The sequence below is a fragment of the Macrobrachium rosenbergii genome, chromosome 8 (genome assembly GCF_040412425.1).
Source record: "Macrobrachium rosenbergii isolate ZJJX-2024 chromosome 8, ASM4041242v1, whole genome shotgun sequence".
NCBI classification, from domain to species: Eukaryota; Metazoa; Arthropoda; class Malacostraca; order Decapoda; family Palaemonidae; genus Macrobrachium; species Macrobrachium rosenbergii.
Genome location: NC_089748.1, coordinates 31,555,055 through 31,569,845, shown reverse-complemented (window position 1 = coordinate 31,569,845; position 14,791 = coordinate 31,555,055).

Here is a 14,791-nt window from a genome sequence, read left to right as displayed (position 1 = left end):
TGCTGAATACGGCAAGCATTCATATGCCACAAGCCCATACACCATTATTCATGTACACAAGTACACAAATCTCTCATTTTTATCAATGAACGAATAATACAGTTGGATTATAAAGCCAAATTTCGGATGTTATCATGGCTTCCTTGCAGTGGCAAACAAATGCTTTGCTTTTCTAGTCCGACGCATGAATCTTGTTTATGAACCACATACCAACGAGACAGAGGTATACTTAATTACGCATGGATAAACGTGTACTTGCAAAGTAACTTAGGTATGATCATAGATCCACAGCTCACTTAACATGTATTCCTCTCTTTTCTTTAGGAGAATTTCCAACAAAATGAAAGGCCCACTTGGTATTCATAAAGAGACCTGCACACCTGCCTTGCTGTATTCCTGCCCGAAGTTTCGAAAGTTCAGGGAAGCCGTCTCGGGTTCATTTTTTTTAATGAAAACGTTAATGTTAATGTTAACGATTTTAACTGCCAAGTCAAGTTTGCAACCACCCTCCATTAACCGCCCCTCCCAATAATCAATCTCCCTAATGACTGACCCCCCAATAACTGACCCTTCCAATAATTGACCCCCTTAATAGCCAACCCTCCCAATAACTGACCACCCTAATAACTGACCCTCCAATAATCAACCCTTCCAATAACTGGCCCTCCTAATAACTGAACTCCCAATAACAGACCCTCCCAATAACTGACCTCCCTAATAACTGTCCCCCACAATAACTGACCCTCTCAATAACTGACCCCCTAATAACTGACCCACAATAACTGACCTCTCAATAAGCGACCCCCCTAATAACTGACCCTCCCAATTAACCAACATTCCCAATAACTGACCCCCTAATAACCGACTCCCCAATAACTGACCCTTCCAATAACTGACCCTTCCAATAACTGACCCTCCCAATAACTGACCCCTAATAACCAACCCCCAATAACTGACCCTCCCAATAACCGACCCCCAATAACCGTCCCTCCCAATAGCTGACCCCCTAATAACTGACCCCAAATAACCAACCCCCTAATAACTGACACTCAATAAATGACCCCTAATAACCTACCCCCATAACTGACACCCCAAATAACTGATGCCCCAATAACTGACCCTCCCAATAAGTAACCCCACAATAACTGACCTTCCCAATAACTGACCCCATAATAACCCCTGTAACTGACTCTCCCAATAAGTAACCCCCTCATAAGTGACCCCCCATAACCGACCCTCCCAATGACTGACCCCCCATAACTGACCCTCCCATCAACTGACCCACTAATAACCAACCCCCAATAACTGACCCCCAACAACTGACCCTCCCAATAAGTAACCCCCTAATAACCGACCCTCCTAAAAACTGACCCTGCTAATAACTGACTCCCAATAACTGACTTCCTAATAACCGACGCCCCCAATAACTGACCATCCCATTAACTGACCCCTAACAACGAAGCCCCCAGTAACCGACCCTCTGATAACCCTCTGACAACTGACCCCCATCAACTGACCCCCATAACTGACCCCCAATAACCCCCAACACCCTCCCATTAACTGACCCTCCCATCAACTGACCCCTCTAATAATCAACACCTCCAATAACTGACCCTCCCAATAACTGGCCCCCAATAACTGACCCCAATTACTAACCCCAAAAAACGACCCCCCAATAACTAACCCCAAACCGACCCTCCCAATAACTGACCCCCCAACAACTGTCCCCCCAATAACTGACCCTCCCAATAACTGATTCCCAAATAACCGACCCTCCCAATGACCTGACAACCACCTCAGTATAAAAAAAGGAAGATAATGTTTCATTAAATTACTAAGCTTCAACAATGAAAGCTTAATGACCTCCTGATTTAGATACAGACCTTAGAACTTCTGTTGCAAGTCTTTTCCTCATTTAATATGATATTAGACTAATTAAGTCTTAATTACGTGTCATTTATTATGTGAGCAAAATACAAAACTCTGTGATGAGGCTGCTTCATATTCTCCATCTGTTAAAGCTGAAGTCTGAAAGGTTAGATGTTTGTTTATATATATGTATATTATCTATTTATATATGTATATATATGTATATATTTATATCTATATATACATATATATATATATACATGTATATATAATATACATACATAAACATACATACATATATATATATATATATATATATATATATATATATATATATATATATACATACATATATATATATATATATATATATATATATATATATATAAATATATATATATATATATATATATATATATATATATATATATATATATATATAAATACCTCATTCAAACTGGATATATCTAATGGATTTTTATTCAAAAATATTATAAGCTTTCTTGGACAAACAGTCCACATTATCAAGTGTTTGTTTGTCCAAGAAAGCTATATATTTTCTGAATAAGAAACTCCATTAGATACCATCCAGTTTAAATAGGTCCTATATATTCTACTAATGCACAGAACAATTGTGTATATGATAAATTAATATATATAAATATATATATACATATATATATATATATATATATATATATATATATATATATATATATATATATATATATATATATATATATATATATATATATATATATGCGTACACACACAGATACCGTAGGCGTTAGTGTCAAATACAGCTTTATCCGCAAACAGCAAAAGAGGTTACCGATAATAATCAAACCTTCTGAGTAAAAACAGTAGAATATTTCATTACCCAAGACTCGGTTCTGAAAAAGCGCATTGCATAAAAACCACTGCATTAAAATGTGCTAAATGCAAGGAATGCCTGTGAGGGTGAACAAAAAATAAACATTTTCTTTTCTCAATTTTGCCCCGTGCTGTCAACATACACGGCAAATGAAGCCAGATATTAAATGCGTCATAGATATTATTGTATATGAACTTAGGATATTATCAATGATCTATATACGAGATAAAACAAGTAAACAATTCGCCGAGGTCTCCTCGGCGCAGTCGAATTTTCTGTACAGCGTATAATCAAGGTCACCGAAAACAGATAATATCTTTCGGTGGTCTCGGTATAATAATGTTGTAAGAGCCGCGGCCCACAAAACTTTATCCACGGCCCGGTGGTGGTCTGCCCTATATCGATTTTGGCTAACTTTAACCTTAAATAAAATAAAAACTACTGAGGCGAGAGGGCTGCAATTTGGTATGTTTGATGACAGGAGGGTAGATGATCAACATACCAATTTGCAGCCCTCTAGCCTCATTAGTTTTTAAGATGTGAGGGCGGACAGAAATAGTGAGGGCGGACAGAAATAGTGCGGACGGACAGAAAGAGCTGGCACAAGAGTTTTCTTTTACAGAAAACTAAAAATTATTAAATGATCGTGTTGTAATTGACAGACATTAGCATGAACTCAAATAAGCTCAAATGAAGATTTTTCACCGGAAATGAACTAAAGATCCTCGTCTTAGAAACATCCCTAATGACATTGCTACAATTTACAGACATTACAGCACTCACCTTATGATGAAATACATGCACGTATGTATGTATATATGTATATTACATATACACACACATTATATATATACATATATATATTATATATACATACATACATATATACTTTCGTAGTTTATTCTGCATTTTCAAGTTCACACTGAACACAAAAGAAGTTAATAAATTTTATATATAAAAACAGGCAAGGGTGGGGTTACACTTTGCTAATCTGGGCAGCATGTTCTTTAAACAAAAAAAGACAGGGACAAAGGATCAAGGGATAATCCAAGATGGAGATTAACATTCCCGGTGGAAGTAGCTTCAATGAACACAGTCTCTAGCAGATTTCTTTTCTGCCGTGGATTTAGTGATATTCTCAAGCACGCGTTCCTTCGTGCTGCACTGGATATAGTTATATGTATATATTATACACACACACACACACTCATATATATATATATATATATATATATATATATATATATATTGAATATATATATATTATATATATATATATATATATATATATATATATATATATATATATATATATATATATATATATATATATATATATATATATATATATATATATATATATATATATATATATATATATATATATTAATATATATAGCAACAGTGAGAACTGTAGAAGCAAAATAAGAAGCCTCAGGGAATGAACGAAACCCAGATAACATGAATTTCATCCTTTTCGATGAAGCCTTCTTTCTGTAATACCTGAAACACCGAAGGCTCCCGGACGTTTAATGAACATTCATTTGGAGGGGAAGGAGGAGGGGGCGGGGAGGGGAGAGGGGAGACTGAAAAATTTGCATATTGATATTGGCACAGCAATCCCTGATCCATTACCGCTGTTAATTTGCTGTTGAAAGCGTCCAGCTTATAAATATTGGTGCTCTGAAAGATTTCACTGTGTTAGAATCATTCCTTTTGAGGTCCAAGTCAGTATATACTTAGTGAGGACCTATTGAATACTCATACACACACACACAGAGGACCTATTGAATACTGATGCAAAGAGAGAGAGAGAGAGAGAGAGAGAGAGAGAGAGAGAGAGAGAGAGAGAGAGAGAGCAGCTATTATTGTTTTCACAGTAGGAGGAATCTATTTAATATGACTATTCTGTTATATTGTTTTCCTAAAGGCAGAGATTGGATTGCCATGACTATTTTAACGGCTTACTTGAGGATGAACTCACTGAAACACATTCACATATATAATATAATTATTTATATATTTATATATATATATATATATATATATATATATATATATATAAATATAATATATATATACTGTATATATATATATTTATATATATGAATATATATATACTGTATATATATATATTTATATATAAATATATATATATATATATATATATATATATATATATATATTTATATTTATATATAATATATATATATATATATATATATATATATATATATATATATATATATATATATATATGTATATATATATGTATATATATATATATATATATATATATATATATATATATATATATATATATATATATATATATATATATATATATATATATATATATATATATATATATATACTTCATCAATATCACACTGCGATAAATTTGGGATGTATTTTTTTTTACAAAACTGTGACATCTAGGTTAAAGGGACTGATCTAAAAAAAATTTATATGACAATACTAATAAAACAAAATAAGACAATTCAATTTTTCTCAGTGAATTTGGGAGAAAAAAAAATCCCGTTTTCTAAAAAAAAAAATCCTACGAATAAAACGTTGTCAGATGAGAATTTGGTGCCTTGTGGTATCGAGAGAGAGAGAGAGAGAGAGAGAGAGAGAGAGAGAGAGAGAGAGAGAGAGAGAGAGAGTCGCAGGCTTTCATTTACGTCAGCGGCCGAAAAAAGGCCGTTACAACTTTTTCCCAATTTGTGACCCCTTGTGTCCAGGCACCCTCCGAAGAAGGGGATACCATTTCATACTTTACGAGGCCAAAGGGGAATCGCTTTGGGAGACAGCCGATGTTGTCTGCAGTCTCGAGATTTGATAATCTTTCTTCTTGAGACCACTGCTGTTTCTTGTTCTCTTCCATCCCTCCTTCCTTTGGGAAAGCACCGTATTAGTTTTGTTTTGCTTTGGAGCAATTTATTTCTGGTGATAGAAATTCATTTCTCGTCATAATGTGGTCCCGTTGCTAGGTAACCAGTTGGTTCTTAGCCATGAAAAATAAGTCTAATTCTTCGGGCCAGCCCTCCCTAGGAGAGCTGTTAATCAGCTCAGTGGTCTGGTTAAACTAAGATACACTTAACTTTTATTGTATTGCAAGAACAAAGTTGCTCACGATTTGTTGTCGTAAACGATGGGCGTTACAAGTTCTTCTGAGTTTGCAAAACCTGAACAAAGTCAGCATCTATTTCACAGCTCAGTTGGGGAGCAGTTGAGATTCTTTGCAGCATCCCTTCGGCCCCTTTCTTGCAACCCCTTCCATCCCTTTTACTGTACCTCCGTTCATATTCTCTTTCTTCCATCTTACTTTCCTCCACCCTCTCCTAACAACTGTTTCATGATGCAACTGCAAAAGGTTTTCCTCCTGTTACACCTTTCAAACCTTTCTACTCTGTTCCCCTTTCAGCACTGAATCACCTCGTCACAAGTGCCAGAGCTTGCTTGGCCTTTGGACTAAATCTTATATTCTTTTATCAATTTCACAGTCATTCCATTCGATTTCATCACATTTCTTTCTGTGTATGTTCAAAAATATGTATTTCCTAATAAGAGATGGAAGCGTTCTTCACCTTCAAAAGTAAAAGATTCTTACATCTCTGCATCAACGCTCATCCAGAGATTTAAAAATTCCCAAAATTGAATGATGAGGGGACAAGGGGCCATAGACTATCCTCTTGTGCAGAGAGCTTAATACTTACTTCCTATTCACTTTCTTTTTATCTGTTTATATATCAATTTGTTATTTTATTTTCTATTTTCTAATAATTGATCTCTTCTTGCTGAATTTCCCATTACCTTCTGGTACTTCTTTCAACTGAACATTGTAATATTCTTTGGAAGTTGGAATTTCAAATCAGTGGCCCCTGTGGTGGGCTTGTTCCATATGAATAGTATTCGTCTTCTGAATAATAATAATAATAATAATAATAATAATAATAATAATAATAATAATAATAATAATAATAATAATAATAATAAATAATAATAATAATAATACTGGTCATTTGTGGTAGAGACTTCATACAAAGGCATTCGTGAATTTCAAACCAATGGCCCCTGTGGTGAGCTTGTTCCATATGAATATGGTTCGTCTTCTGAATAATAATAATAATAATAATAATAATAATAATAATAATAATAATAATAATAATAATAATAATAATGATTTCTGACCCACCAAACATTTCGACAAGACCCCCCACAGAGTTGATGACCTCGAACTCTCGAAATCTTCTTTTGTGAGTCCAGCCATCAATAAGGAGTTGGTTCAGCTTGGCAGATGCTCATTACTTTGCCTATTTAATCCTACGAAGTTTACGCACTCTTTCCCTCGCCTCTGGAGACTCATTAGAGAGGCAGAGGGACGGGAAAGAGAGAGAGGCTAGAGAGGCGTGATCACGGTGGTTTGGATAGAGTTGTCTCTCGATGAGAATTTCCAAAGGGACTTGGAAGTGTTGTTAGTAACATTCATTGTCATTTCACTTTTCCCGTTGGAAATCTTTTCACCCTCGCACATTATTTATTTATTTATTTTTTTGGTTCTAAAATTAGCCATAATTAAGTACTATCGTTTCAATTGCTTTTTTAAAAATTTTTCAGCTGAGTTATAGTGAATCTATAACATATATAGTTGTCAAAGGACTGACTCCATCTCTAAAACGCTCTGCAAATTGTATATATATATGAATTTATATATATATATATATATATATATATATATATATATATATATATATATATGTATATATATATACAGTATATACATATATATACATATGTATATGTATATACAGACATATATATATATATATATACTGTATATATACATATATACATATATGTGTATATGTATATTATATATATGTGTATATATGTGTGTGTGTGTGTGGATGTATAGACAGGACTCTTCACATAACCATACATATACATAAAAAAACCCCTTAACCTCAAGACCTACAGCGTAAGGAATTAGGAATCTGGATCTTAACCTAGACTTCTGTGGTTAACCTTGAAACTCAATCAATCAATGCACAGCCCTTCCACCAAAAAAAAAAAAAAAAAAACTCAACCTTGGGGATCAAGAGGCAATCCTGAGTCTTTAATTCCCTCTCTGAATTGTTGAGACTTATTTCAATCCTTTACCATTTGCCTGTGAATAGTAACTACACTGGTTAAATGTTACTGAACGGTTCGCAGTTCCAGTTTTAAGGAATAAATTCAATTTCTGAAACATTCAATTTCTAATAAATTCGGTTTCCACTATATGGGTCACTGTTTAAGTTGTAAGGAATAAATTCAATTTCTGCTGAAAGCTCCGTAGTCCCAGTTGAAGAATAAATTCAATTTCTGAAACATTCAGTTTCTAATCAATTCAATTTCCACTGGATGGTTCACCGTTCAAGTTGTAAGGAATAAATTCAATTTCTGCTGAAAAGTCCGTAGTCCCAGTTAAAGAATAAACTCGATTTCTGGCTCCCAGTTTTAAAGAATAAATTCAGTTTCTACTGAATGTTTCACAGTTCCAGTTTGAAGGAATAAATTCAGTTTCTACTAAATGCCTCATCGGTCCAGTTTTAAGAAATTCAAGAAATAAATTCAATTTCTACTGAATGGTTCACAATTCTAGTTTGAAGGAATAAATTCAGTTTCTATTAAATGATTCATAGTTCCAGTTTTAGTGAGCAAAATTTAATTTCTAAGTCAGTTTCCCAATTCAAGGGGATTTGGGAACAACCTTTACAATTACAAAATTTTGAAAACATAAATATGACACAGAAACTTCACACAGCGCTGTGGGAGGGCGAATGTCATCTCCGCTGATAAGTGACCTTTTAAAACCTCGGGTCAGACTTCTCATGACCCTGAATACTCGTATCCTAATACAAGACAATTTTCAATCTAATATTTAATTAATGGCTCTGGGGTGCTTCCAAGATGGTTTCTTCAGATAGAAAATAAGTTGAAAATTTATAAGCTTTTTAGTTTTCCGTAAAAGAAAACTATAGAGATGGCTATTTGTCTGTCCGTCCAGACTTTTTTGTCCGCCCTCAGATCTTAAAAACTACTGAGGCTAGAGGGCTGCAAATTGGTATGTTGATCATCCACCCTCCAGTCATGAAACATACCAAATTGCAGCTCTGTAGCCTCAGTAGCTTTTATTTCATTTAAGGTTAAAGTTATCCATGATCGTGCGTCTGGCAACGATATAGGACAGGCCACCACCGGGCCGTGACTGAAAGTTTCGTGGGTCGCGGCTCATACAGCATTGTATGCTATACAGAAAACTCGATTGTGTCGAAGTAACTTCGGCGCATTTTTTTACTTGTTTTTTATTAAAAATGATGAGAATGAGGAAAGCCCAGGATACGTTTTTCAAGTGCAGTAAAAGAGGTACAGGAAAAAGTACAGGATATCTTAAACCTTTATAAAGGACAACTTAACTGAGGATGAGAGGAAAATCTGGTGACAAAGCACCTTATAAATAAATGGAGAGTTAAACGTCTGAATACTGTGGTGATGAGAAGGCTCTTACTTCAAGCAAGGTCGCTGGTCCCTGAGACTTTCACCGTCGGAAAAATTCTCTAAAAATGCGGCGGAAAAGTTTGTTTAGATAGAGATTCTCTCTCTCTCTAGTTTTTGTTTCTTAGCTTTTATTATTATTCTCTCTCTCTCTCCCTCTCTCTTTCTCTCTCGCTCCCTCTTCGCTTTTATTATTCTCTCTCTCTTGTTTTCTTTTATTATTTCTCTCGCTATTGTTTCTCTCTCTCTCTCTCTCTCGCTTTTGTTTCTTCGCTTTTATTATTCTCTCTCTCTCTCTCTCTCTCGCTTTTGTTTCTTCGTTTTTATTATTCTCTCTCTCTCTCTCTCTCGCTTTTGTTTCTTCGTTTTTATTATTCTCTCTCTCTCTCTCGCTTTTGTTTCTTCGCTTTTCATTATTCTCTCTCTCTCTCTTTCTATCTCTCTCTCGCTTTTGTTTCTTCTCTTTTATTATTCTCTTTCTCTCTCTTTCTATCTCTCTCTCTCGCTTTTGTTTCTTCTCTTTTATCATTCATTCACTCTTCACTTGTTCTCTTTTATTATTTTTTGTTTCTTCGCTTTTATTATTCTCTCTCTCTCTCTCCCTCTCTCTTTCTCTCTCTCTCTCTCTCACTTGTTTCTTCGCTTTTATTATTCTCTCTCTCTCTCTCTCTCTCTCTCTCTCTCTCTCTCTCTCTCTCTCTCTCTCTCTTTTGTTTCTTCTTCGCTTTTATTATTCTCTTCTCTCTCTTTTTGTTTCTATTTTATTATTCTCTCTCTCTCTTTTGTTTCTTCTCTTTTTATTATTCTCTTCTCTCTTTTTGTTTCTATCTCTCTCTCTCTCTCTTTTTGTTTCTTAGCTTTTATTATTCATTCTCTCTCTCTTTTGTTTCTCTCGTTTTATTATTCTCTTTGTTTCTTCTCTCTCTCTCTCTTTTTATTATTCTTATCTCTCTCTCTCTCGCTTTTGTTTCTTCGTTCTCTTCTCTCTCTCTCTCTCTTTTGTTTCTTCGCTTTTATTATTCTCTCTCTCTCTCTCTTGTTTCTTCTTTTACTTCTTCGCTTTATTATTCTTCTCTCTCTCTCTTTTGTTTCTTCGCTCTTATTATCTCTCTCTCTCTTTTTGTTTCTTCGCTTTTATTATTCTCTCTCTCTCTCTCTTTTGTTTCTCTCTTATTTCTTTCTCTCACTATTTTACTTTTGTTTCTTCTCTTTTATTATTCTCTTTCTCTCTCTTTCTATCTCTCTCTCTTTTGTTTCTTCTCTTTTATCATTCACTCTCTCTTTCTCTCGCTTTTGTTTCTTCGCTTTTATTATTCTCTCTCTCCCTCTCTCTTTCTCTCTCTCTCTCGCTTTTGTTTCTTCTCTTTTATTATTCTCTTTCTCTCTCTTTCTATCTCTCTCTCGCTTTTGTTTCTTCTCTTTTATTATTCTCTCTCTCTCTCTCTCTCTCTCTCTCTCTCTCTCTCTCTCGCTTTTGTTTTTCGCTTTTATTATTCTCTTTCTCTCTCGCTTTTGTTTCTCCACTTTTATTATTCACTCCCTCTCTCTCGCTTTTGTTTCTTCGCTTTTATTATTCTTTCTCTCGCTTTTGTTTCTCTCTCTCTCGCTTTTGTTTCTACAAATATTATTCTATATATATATTTGTTTCTATTTATTATTCTATATCGCTTTGTTTCTATATTATATATTTCTTCGCTATATTATAATATAATATAATATAATATAAATATATAAATTTATTATATATATATATATATTGTTTCTTATATATATATATATATATATATCTATTTTGTTTCTATATATATTCATTATATATTTAAAAATTTACTTCTTGAAGATTATGCTCTCTCTCTCTCGCAATTTGTTTCTTCGTGAAATATTAGGTTTTGTTTCTTCGCTCTTAATTTAATTCCTCTCTCTTTCTATCTCTCAGTTACTGATTATTATTTTTCTCTGAAAGTGAACATCACGATGTTTCTTCTTTTATCATTAAAAAATACAACCAACAGAGTTTCTTCGAGACCTCTCTCCCTCTCTCTTTCTCTCTCTCAGACCTTTTGTTTCTTCGTTTTTATTATTCCCTCTCTTCTCCCTCAGTGTTGTTTCTTCCTTTGATGTCTACCAGAGAGTTTCTTAATCATTCATCTTCCGGTATATTTTGCATCTTCCAGTCTTGGATGGTCTGGGATGCATCTTAGATATTTGTCGAGCTTATTCTTAAACACATCTTCGCTCTCTCTCTCTTTTATGTTCCTCAGATTTACTGGTTCTGCATTGAATATTCGCTGCATTATCGATGCTGGTCTTCGTGGTGGATTAATCTCCTGTGTTTTGTTTTTCCTTTTACTATTTTCCTGGTATAGTTTTTCGGCACTATTAATCTACCTCTGCTTGCTCTTTTTCTCTAATTTTAGTTCCATGATATTTTTTTCGGTTTTATTATTCCTTCTATCTGTTTTGTTTCTCCACTTTTTAATTACCATGTCTCTTTTGTTTCTTCTCCTTTCTCAAGACTATATAAATTTATAATTGTAGTCTTTCCCCTATAGTCAATATCCTATAATATATATATATATCTAATATAATATAATATGTAAATGACCTTTATATATATATATATTTATATATATAATATCCTTTATGGTATATGTATATATATATTATATTTTAAAGTAATATTTGAAGAGATGCCTCAAATTTGCACTAGTGAAATATTAGGTTCTTCAATCGTTTTAATAACTTTTTCCAGTTACTGATTAATCATGTGATGTAAAAACAATTAAAAATACAACCAACAGAAAGAGAGAGAGAGAGAGAGAGAGAGAGAGAGAGAGAGAGAGAGAGAGAGAGAGAGAGAGAGACTCTTTCCTTCTAACTTTTCCCAGCCACCGATCAAGACTTTATTGAAATGTGATTTCACTGAGTAAAAATCAAGCTAAAAATATGAGAGAGAGAGAGAGAGAGAGAGAGAGAGAGAGAGAGAGAGAGAGAGAGAGAGAGAGAGAGATTTTAAGGGCCCGGGCAAAAGCCGCGGCCACGAAATTAGCCAAATCAGCGATTGCAACCCAGATCAAAGGACGACATCTACTTAAGGACCCAAGGAGTTCGCTTTCCTAATCTGCCATCCCGACTCCTTTCAAAGACAGCGATATCCTGCCGAAGGAGGAGGAGGAGGAGGAGGAGGGAGGAACTGGCGTCGACGCTCCTACAAAGGGCGTCTCGAGCGTAGACGAATTACCTCCATTTAGAGACTAAGCCTCGTGCACACAAGCGGAGAGAAGGGGTGATGAGCTTTCGCTACATTTTCACTATATTTTCACTGTATTCAATGGTTCTCATGTAATAAAACTGAATACAAAATTTTGGCCAAAGGCCAAACGCTGGGACCTATGAGGTCATTCGGCCCTGAAAGGGAAAGTGACAGCAAGAAGGTCTGAAGGTGTAACAAGAGGAAAACCTTGCAGTTGCACTATGAAAAAATTGTTAGAAAGAGAGTGGAAAGTCATAGGAAGAAAGAAATGGAGGCACAGTAAAAGGAACGAAAGGGGTTGCAGCTTGGGGGCCGGAAGGACGCTGCAAAGACCCTTGAGTAATGCCTACAGTGCACCACGCGAGGTGCACACTGACGTCACTAACCCCCTCCGGGTCAAGGCTTTCACGATTGTATGGTTCTCCACATCCCTTGCCTATGAGGTAAACAGACATGTTAACAGTGCTTCATTTACCTATGAGGTAAACAGCAATTCACCTGTCTATGAGGTAAACAGTAATTCACCTATCTATGAGGTAAACAATAATTCACCTATCTATGAGGTAAACAATAATTCACCTATCTATAAGGTAAACAGTATTCACCTATCTATGAGGTAAACAGTCATGTCAATAGTAGTTTACCTGTTCATGAGGTAAACAGTAATTCACTTATCTATGAGGTAAACAGTTATTCACTTATCTATGAGGTAAACAGTAAATCACTTACTTATGAAGTAAACAGTAATTCACCTATCCATGAGGCAAACAGTATTCACCTATCTATGAGGTAAACAGTCATGTCAACAGCAATTCACCAGCCCATGAACTACACCGTAATTCACCTGCCTATCCATGAATGCAAATCTTGGATTTACATGATTATGGGACGCCTAGTAAATATTGGTAAACAGACAAATAATATCTATGTCTGCTCTGTGGGTTGGGATGAGTCCATAGGCCTATATCAGGCACAATATCCACCTTCTACATCTAAGGCGACCTCTCATGGGAATGGGAATGGAATGGAGTGTAAAATTTAGACCAAAGGCCAAACGCTGGGACCCATGATGAAGTCATTCAGCACTGAAAGGGGAACTGGGAGTAAACTAGGTCTGAAAGGTGTAACAGGAGGAGAAACTTTAGATAATTTGCATGGTGTAACAGGAGGAGAAATTGAATAAAAAGTTTGAAAGTAAACAGGAGGAGGATGAGAGTAGAAAAGTTTGAAAGGTGTAACAGGAGGAGAAACTGAGTAGAAGGTTTGAAAGGTGTAACCAGGCAGAGAAACTGAGAGTAGAAATCTTTGAAAGGTGTAACAGGAGGCGGCCTCTGAGAGTAGAATGGTTTGAAAGGTGTAACAGGAGGAGAAACTGAGAGCAAAAGGTCAAACCCAGGAGGAGAAACTGAGATTAGAAATTCTGAAAGGTGTAACAGGAGGAAAAACTGAGAGTAGAAAGGTTTGAAAGGTGTAACAGGAGGAGAAACTGAGAGTAGAAAGGTTTGAAAGTTGTAACAGGAGGGGAAACTGAGAGTAGAAAGGTTTGAAAGGTGTAACAGGAGGAGAAACTGAGAGCAGAAAGGTCTGAAAGGTGTAACAGGAGGAGAAACTGAGATTAGAAAGGTCTGAAAGGTGTAACAGGAGGAGAAACTGAGAGTAGAAAGGTTTGAAAGGTGTAACAGGAGGAGAAACTGAGAGTAGAAAGGTTTGAAAGGTGTAACAGGAGGAGAAACTGAGAGTAGAAAGATTTGAAAGGTGTAACAGGAGGAGAAACTGAGAGTAGAAAGGTTTGAAAGGTGTAACAGGAGGAGAAACTGAGAGTAGAAAGGTCTGAAAGGTGTAACAGGAGGAGACACTGAGAGTAGAAAGGTCTGAAAGGTGTAACAGGAAGAGAAACTGAGAGTAGAAAGGTCTGAAAGGTGTAACAGGAGGAGAAACTGAGAGTAGAAAGGTTTGAAAGGTGTAACAGGAGGAGAAACTGAGAGTAGAAAGGTCTGAAAGGTGTAACAGGAGGAGAAACTGAGAGTAGAAAGGTTTGAAAGGTGTAACAGGAGGAGTAACTGAGAGTAGAAAGGTTTGAAAGGTGTAGCAGGAGGAGAAACTGTGAGGTAAAAGATTTGAAAGGTGTAACAGGGGGAGATGAAAGTACAGCAAAAAGAATAAAATGGGTTTTCGCAGCTAAGGGTCAAAGGGCGCTGCAAAGAACCTTACGTCATGCCTACAGTGCGCCGCGTGAGGTGCACTGATGGCACTAT